This window comes from Tarenaya hassleriana, unplaced genomic scaffold (assembly GCF_000463585.1).
Source record: "Tarenaya hassleriana unplaced genomic scaffold, ASM46358v1 Cleome601, whole genome shotgun sequence".
NCBI lineage: Eukaryota > Viridiplantae > Streptophyta > Magnoliopsida > Brassicales > Cleomaceae > Tarenaya > Tarenaya hassleriana.
Window position 1 is genome coordinate 21,209 of NW_010968518.1, and position 8,197 is coordinate 29,405.

Sequence of the window (8,197 nt, forward strand, 5' to 3'; positions counted from 1 at the left end):
GCTTGTTCTACGATGAAGCTCAGCAAGAGAGGCCGCTTGAAGACGACGTGTGTTAAACCCTGTGCAGAAGATTCTCTCTCAAAGTCGGAGATCAATGTTGATGTACTGAAAGAGGCAACTAACCCGTTTTCAACGAGTTTTTTTTCTAATAAAAGACAAATGGTATACTTTGGTGCAGGCAAGAATGTTCTACTTCGGCACGCATTCTCTGCTAGATAGGAAGATGAGATCGACCACGTTCCAAGCCATCAAGATATCGAAGAAACTAGCTAGGCAGTGTCGTCTTCTATGACGTGAACCTGCCTTTACCGTTATGGCAGTCCCGTGACGAAACCCAGGCATTGATCCAACAAGTGTGGGACCTTGCGGATTTCATCGAGGTCACGAAACAAGAGCTCGAATTCTTGTGTGGGATAAACCCGATTCAAGAGTTTGATACCGAAAACAACAGCAGCAGCAAGTTTGTCCATTATGAGGCAGAGACGGTGGAACCTCTTTGGCATGAAAGTCTCAAGGTTTTGTTCGTGACGAATGGCACTTCTCAGATACATTATTACACTAAAGAGCACAGTGGTTCTATTCTTGGAATGGAAGATGCACCCATCACTCCTTTCACAGGGGATATGTCTGCATCTGGAGATGGCATTGTTGCAGGTCTGTTTTTTCTTTTTCTGTAGCTTTCTCGGAATCCAAACAGGAGTTTGGCTGGTAAACTTTGTTGGGCCGACATGTTTCAGGTCTGATGAGAATGCTGACAGTTCAATGGTAACTGATAAAGGATACCTGGAAAAAACTGTAAGGTATGGGATGAGTGTGGGGTTATAGATCAATGGTTGCTGGCACAAACACGAGGGTTCCCTGTTAAGGGAGAGGTTGGAGAAGATGAAGATGAAGATGAAGAAGAGGAAGAAGAACCTGATCCAGGTGGGATCAGATCAATAACAGAGAGGGAATACAGAACAGTAGAGTATGTTGATGAAGAGGACGATCCATTTGCGATGAAGCCAATAGCAGAAAGAGTATACAAACTTTTGGAGCCTGTTGGCTCAGTAATTGATGATGAAGAAGATTCATCTTGATTTTTTGAATTTGAGTAATCCAAAAATTTGGATTATTAATCAAATTCCCTCCTATTAATCTGCATATCTTGTATCAGTGATTTAACTTTGTAGTTTCTCAATAATTTGGAAACCACAGGAGAAAAAACTTTAACAAAGAAGATGAAGAACAACTTGCTTGTTCTGTTACCAAATAACTTGGAAGTTAGTAGTAGTACAGGAAGAACATGCATGATGTTCTGTAATAAACAAAAACTGTCTCATCTCCTCCATTACCTAAATATCTATAAATGGAAGTGGTTTAAGGATGAGACAGGAGATACAAGAGAGCAGCAAGCCACGCAAAAACCAGCCAGTTAGAGCGGTCGTTGAAGCAATCAATCAAAATCTTACAGTCGAAGGATTGTCCGAAGGGTGTCGCATAAATTCTGAATGGTTTGCTGTTCTTGTGTTGCTTGCAGTTCCTGTAATGGCATCTCCTCGTAGCAACTGCATCCAATTCTAATCAATAAGCACCAGTTTATCAACCAAATTCATCGGAGTATATATATATGTATTAATAATACATACGTTCTGTGGTAAGCAAGAGCTTGTGCCAGATTCATCAGCGTTGAACTTGACATCAGCCTTTAATACATATATATATACTCCGATGAATTTGGTTGATAAACTGGTGCTTATTGATTAGAATTGGATGCAGTTGCTACGAGGAGATGCCATTACAGGAACTGCAAGCAACACAAGAACAGCAAACCATTCAGAATTTATGCGACACCCTTCGGACAATCCTTCGACTGTAAGATTTTGATTGATTGCTTCAACGACCGCTCTAACTGGCTGGTTTTTGCGTGGCTTGCTGCTCTCTTGTATCTCCTGTCTCATCCTTAAACCACTTCCATTTATAGATATTTAGGTAATGGAGGAGATGAGACAGTTTTTGTTTATTACAGAACATCATGCATGTTCTTCCTGTACTACTACTAACTTCCAAGTTATTTGGTAACAGAACAAGCAAGTTGTTCTTCATCTTCTTTGTTAAAGTTTTTTCTCCTGTGGTTTCCAAATTATTGAGAAACTACAAAGTTAAATCACTGATACAAGATATGCAGATTAATAGGAGGGAATTTGATTAATAATCCAAATTTTTGGATTACTCAAATTCAAAAAATCAAGATGAATCTTCTTCATCATCAATTACTGAGCCAACAGGCTCCAAAAGTTTGTATACTCTTTCTGCTATTGGCTTCATCGCAAATGGATCGTCCTCTTCATCAACATACTCTACTGTTCTGTATTCCCTCTCTGTTATTGATCTGATCCCATCTGGATCAAGTTCTTCTTCTTCCTCTTCATCTTCATCTTCATCTTTATCTTCTCCAATCTCTCCCTCAGCAGGGAACCCTCGTGTTTGTGCCATCAGCCATTGATCTATAACCCCACACTCAATTCCATACCTTACAGTCTTTTCCAGGTATCCTTTATCAGTTACAAGATCAGGCTGAACTGTCAGCATTTTCATCAGACCTGAAACATGTCGGACCAACAAAGTTTACCAGCCAAACTCCTGTTTGGATTCCGAGAAAGCTGCAGAAAAAGAAAAAACAGACCTGCAACAATGCCATCTCCAGATGCAGGGTGCATCTTCCATTCCAAGAACAGAACCACTGTGCTCTTTAGTGTAATAATGTATCTGAGAAGTGCCATTCGTCACGAACAAAATCTTGAGATTTTCATGCCAAAGAGGTTCCACCGTCTCTGCCTCATAATGGACAAACTTGCTGCTGCTGTTGTTTTCGGTATCAAACTCTTGAATTGGGTTTATCCCACACAAGAATTCGAGCTCTTGTTTCGTGACCTCGATGAAATCCGCAAGGTCCCACACTTGTTGGATCATTGCCTCGGTTTCGTCACGGGACTGCCATAACGGTAAAGGCAGGTTCACGTCATAGAAGACGACACTGCCTAGTTTCTTCAATACCTTGATGGCTTGTAACGTGGTCGATCTCATCTTCCTATCTAGCAGAGAATGCGTGCTGAAGTAGAACATTCTTGCCTGCACCAAAGTATATCGGTTTTACCATTTGTCTTTTATTTGAAAAAAACTCGTTGAAAACGGGTTAGTTGCAATATTTTTATCTCATTACCTCTTTCAGTACATCAACATTGATCTCCGACTTTGAGAGAGAATCTTCTGCACAGGGTTTAACACACGTTGTCTTCAAGCGACCTCTCTTGCTGAGCTTCATCGTAGAACAAGCTGTAGGCCTTTTACCATCGATACGAACTGATCTTGTCTGAACGTTACATACATTCAGATAATACAACTTTGCCCGACCATAGTCATCGTCCCCGAGCTTGCCCATAAAGGCAGCCTTACCTCCCAAGCTTGCAAGAGCAATGGCAACGCTTCCTGCACATCCCCCGGGTGCCCGAACAAACTTTTTTGGAGCCCAGAATGCATCTTTCATCCGAGCATGTAATTCATAATCTATAAGCCTGTTTGCCCTCTTCCCCGAGGATACAAAAGCATGTTGTGCAGATCCAAAGCAACACACAAGTGGAGGCCATCCATATGTGTAACTGATATCTTCGCTATCATATTTGTCCAGATCAATCTCGTCTTCTTCACTCTCGGCTTCCACATTTTCGATTTGCGATGGCTCCTCATGTTCACTATCTAAATCATCCGTATCTCGGTCTTTTTTAGCAGCCCTCCTCCTCTCCACTTTCTTCTCTGTTTTCCCTTCATCCACGTCAGAAGCTGCTGCTGTAAAGTTTGAGATTTTTAATTACAGGCTTTCCTTTTTCAAGCCAAGCCTCAAGGGAACGAGGCAATGAAAATGATAAACCTTGTACCTTTCCTCCTGGTTCTCCTCGGCTGTCTGGTCGTCTTTCCAGTTGTAGCCGAGACAGCATTTTCCTCACCCGAGGCATATTCATCTACTGAGAGCTGAGAGGTTTCTCCCAGTTCATCAGCAGTTGCTGTCTTCTTCCTCGTCCGACCACCTCCTCCTCTTTTTGGACTTCTAGATGGCTTCTTTCTCCCGACAGCTCCATTTCCACCTTCTTCTTCTTCTTCTTCTTCTTCTTCTTCTTCCAAAGGTCCCGACTCTGAAACCTTTCTCCTAGCAGCAATCTTGAAACTTTGGTTACCATTCCACTTTAAACCTCCGAGCTTCACAAAACTCGATGTCTGGAGATACGAGACATCGTCATTGCATCTGGAAGTAGAAAAGCTCGTTTATGAGAAAATCATGATCATCAACAACTCAATGAGAATGCTATGGTATCAGAAGCAAGATTCAACATAGGCAAGCCTCTACGAACAAACATCAAGATCAAGACTGCCATCAAATGTTCAATTTTCTAAGAAATAAGCATAGCCCTCCACGTTTTTTCCCCCATATAATCCGGTCACGACCTAAATTGAACGAAAAACGCAACAACGTAGGGAGAAATTTCCACCGAACTTAAATGGCCAAAAGCACAATAAGTTCCAGTTTCGACCAACATCTGAATTTTTTTCTAAAATTTAGGAAGCAGAAGAGAGATTCGAGGAAATCTGGGAAGTGAGAGAAACAGGGCGAAAGAGAGAGACGCCATGAACCCAGAGTTTCTTCACAAAACTCGCAGTACCAGAATCAAAGCCTTCGATATTCAAACCATGAAGTCGAGAAAAGCCTAGACCCACATAACCAAATCAAGCGACCATTTTTCCTGGGAATTCGGAATCTTTATCGGGTTGTCGGGGAATGGGGTTTAAGCTCAGAAGCAAGATCCTCAGGGGGGGAGGATGAGAGGGGTTTTAGCTCATAGAGTCTCACTTGTCACTCAGTCAGGAGTTATAAAAACGGCACGCAGTCAAAATGTTAGATATTAAGACGTCATGTTGTTTTTATTCTTCCCGTTTATTATCGAGATGCTCAGTTGCCGCAATCATGACTTTCTTTTCTCTCTCCATCATCATCCGTTCTTCTCTCTTGAATCCAAACCTAAGGGTTTTGTATATTCTTCTTTTGCCTTTGCTCATTTGAATCCAGGACCGTCATGGTTTCTTGGTGAGTTAATAATACTACATATGTGTGGAAGAAGACGAAAGCTTTGAAGCATGCTTCCCCTTCCAAACAAGGGTTTCGTTTAGCATTGAAGAATTTCAGAGGCAGATCATACGTGTATATGCGTATATACCTTCTATGCAATATCAAATACACACATATATATATATATATACACTTTTTATGCAATATCAAATCTCAGAAACTTATATGTCGCCCAACTTTCTGATTCTTGATTGGGTTGGATGATATATGATGATGTGTAGATTGGGTTACATGGAAGAGGAAAAAGTTTATAGCTTTTCCTTTTGCTTGCGTTGTATATGAGTGTAAGGCGTTGAATCATATATTACATTGTATTCATTTTCCTTTTGTCTGCATGGATAGAGACGTACATATATGAGTGTGCATGCCATGGTGTGTGTATGTATATATATATATATATATATATATATATATGGTACGAGAAAGCTAGTAGACCGCTTTGTCATTTACATCTAAAGGACAAATATTTTCTGTATTTTATGCTATATACAATAGAACACTGTAGAATAAAATTCCCATGTAGATTTACAATAATATCTTTATATATACATGCACATATATGTGTATGTCTACATCACGAGCAGTGCCATCGTATCATGTGAGAGGATGGTGTGAACAAATGGGTTTTCTTAAATAAAAAAAAAAAAGGTAAAAGGTAAAAGAACGTGTCCAAGGAGGTGGTACCTTACTATACACACACACACACACACATATATATACGTTAATGAAAATTAACGTAAGTTAACGTCCTTGTCTTTTTTTAGTAATTTTATTTTATTTTATAAATTGTAAAAGGTGGAAAAAGCTGAGTGCAATCGAATACAAATATAACCTAAAATCGACGTTCCATGTGAATTCTCATGGAGAATATTCTTCCACTTACCTGTGAATGATTGGGAGACAAAACACGTCCAATATATATATATAGATAGGTAGATAGATTAATTCCATATGGGTTTAACAAGTTTAAATATTTTTCTATATCTAAAGATGATATAATTTTAATGTTTAATTTCTCTTGCCATTGCTAACGAGAAGTAATGGAAGTCTTCATATTAAATTTAATATACGTAATGTAATATTTGGCATGTTCGGACCATGCTATGATTGGTTACATCTCCATATTTTTTTTTAATCTTCTTTAGATAATCCATTCGTATTCACAATCATGTATTAAGATATTGTTTTTTTTCCACTTGATATATATATATATATATATATATATATATTATCCATTCCATATTGTGATCAGTACGTATAACATTCGGAGAAGAACAACTCAACATGATAATGTAATGATTTTGAAATAATGAAAAAAAAATCAATGAAAATAAATTATAGGAACGTAGACTACTTGGAATTTCAGAGATTATATGTATGGTACAAATTTGCCTAACTTCTTTTATGTCGTATGGAAAATTCACACGAGTTTTGGTTGGGTATTTGTATCATTAAATTAATCCTTGAAAGTTCCTTTAACTGGACGGTAGAAACGAAAATATTAAATGAAAATAATTATATACAAAATGCAATTACTAAACGCACTGATAGATGTTATGTATTCACGTGGATTACATTCACAAATACATTTTACATATTTTCTTTCCTTTAGCAAAAAGAGTTTACAATTTCAGAAAAAAAATAAAGAATTTATTATTAATATGATAACTCCAGTTTTATTACACAAACTGATAAAAAATAGTCGGTTTCGCTTCTGGTCAAAGCGGTCACAGTAAGAACACCGAAATTACCAATCTACCCTCCCGGCATTGTTGCCTTTATAAACTCCGAAGAACCCGACTCCTCCCCAAGCGTACTTCGTTTTCCATCTCTCTACGGCTTTTTCGCTCACTCTCTCCGGCCACAGCAACTTCGCCGTCGTCTCCAATGGCGCAACCGTCGTCTTCGCCGGTGAAGCCCACGCCTCTGTTGAAAGACGAGCTTGACATTGTGATTCCGACGATCCGAAACCTGGATTTCCTGGAGATGTGGCGGCCATTCTTCGAGCAGTACCATCTGATCATCGTTCAGGATGGTGATCCATCGAAGACCATCAAGGTCCCTGAAGGGTTCGACTACGAGCTCTACAACAGGAACGATATCAATCGGATCCTTGGTCCTAAGGCCTCTTGCATTTCCTTCAAGGACTCTGCCTGTCGCTGCTTCGGTTTCATGGTCTCCAAGAAGAAGTACATCTACACCATTGACGACGATTGCTTCGTAACTGCCCTTTCTCTTCTCCTAAATCTTTGTGGGGTTTCGCTATTTCAGTGCGTCTGGTGATTCTGCATGCTCTGTTTGGTGGAGGGCTATGTCCGGTCTTAGAGTGAATTTTTCAAATATCTGATCTGATCTGTCGGAAATCGTCATTGTTCTGTCTGAAATTTCACTGCAGAATCTTTCGTGTGTCTGTCATTGAATGTTATATGCATGTATCTTGGTCCGAGGTCTGCCATGTTTAAACTTCGAACCCTAGTTTTATGGCGAAGAGAGAATCTGAGTTTCTTATGAAGAGCTTAATTGGTTTAATTTTGGGGCGATGTAGGTTGCGAAGGATCCATCAGGGATCAAGGTAAACGACCAAGTCCTTGTCTTCAACTCACGTTTGCGTCTGTTTCCAGGAAAACTCAAATCCCGCTGGTCCGGTCCCTACACTGTGAAAGATGTTTCGAACCACGGTGCGATTGAACTTTGGGGACGAGAGCGTTCTGGGCAGTGAAGGCGCTGAACTACGATTTGAAATCAGCAGCAGAGAAGCGTCTTCTACAGCTGCATCACCTTGATGAGATTCGCCTCGACGCATACGAGAATGCAAAGATTTACAAGGAGCGCTCCAAGAAATGGCATGACCGTCACATTCTCCGACGATCATTCAAGGTAAACGACCAAGTACTTGTCTTCAACTCACGTTTGCGTCTGTTTCCAGGAAAACTCAAATCCCGCTGGTCCGGTCCCTACACTGTGAAAGATGTTTCGAACCACGGTGCGATTGAACTTTGGGGACGAGACGAGACGTCATTTAAGGTCAACGCCCAAAGA

General features: G+C 40.1%; 1 long non-coding RNA gene and 1 pseudogene across 1 annotated transcript; both read right to left on the minus strand.

The window, feature by feature from the left end:
• Positions 1 to 1,221: 1,221 nt before the first annotated feature.
• On the minus strand, positions 1,222 to 1,691 carry LOC104799768. The gene is made up of 2 exons (XR_769614.1): positions 1,629 to 1,691; positions 1,222 to 1,547 (listed from the first exon to the last, which is right to left on the minus strand). It is a non-coding gene; the product is annotated as an uncharacterized LOC104799768 (long non-coding RNA).
• A 61-nt stretch (positions 1,692 to 1,752) lies between these two features.
• LOC104799769 lies at positions 1,753 to 4,409 on the minus strand (annotated as a pseudogene).
• Between the last annotated feature and the right edge of the window lie 3,788 nt (positions 4,410 to 8,197).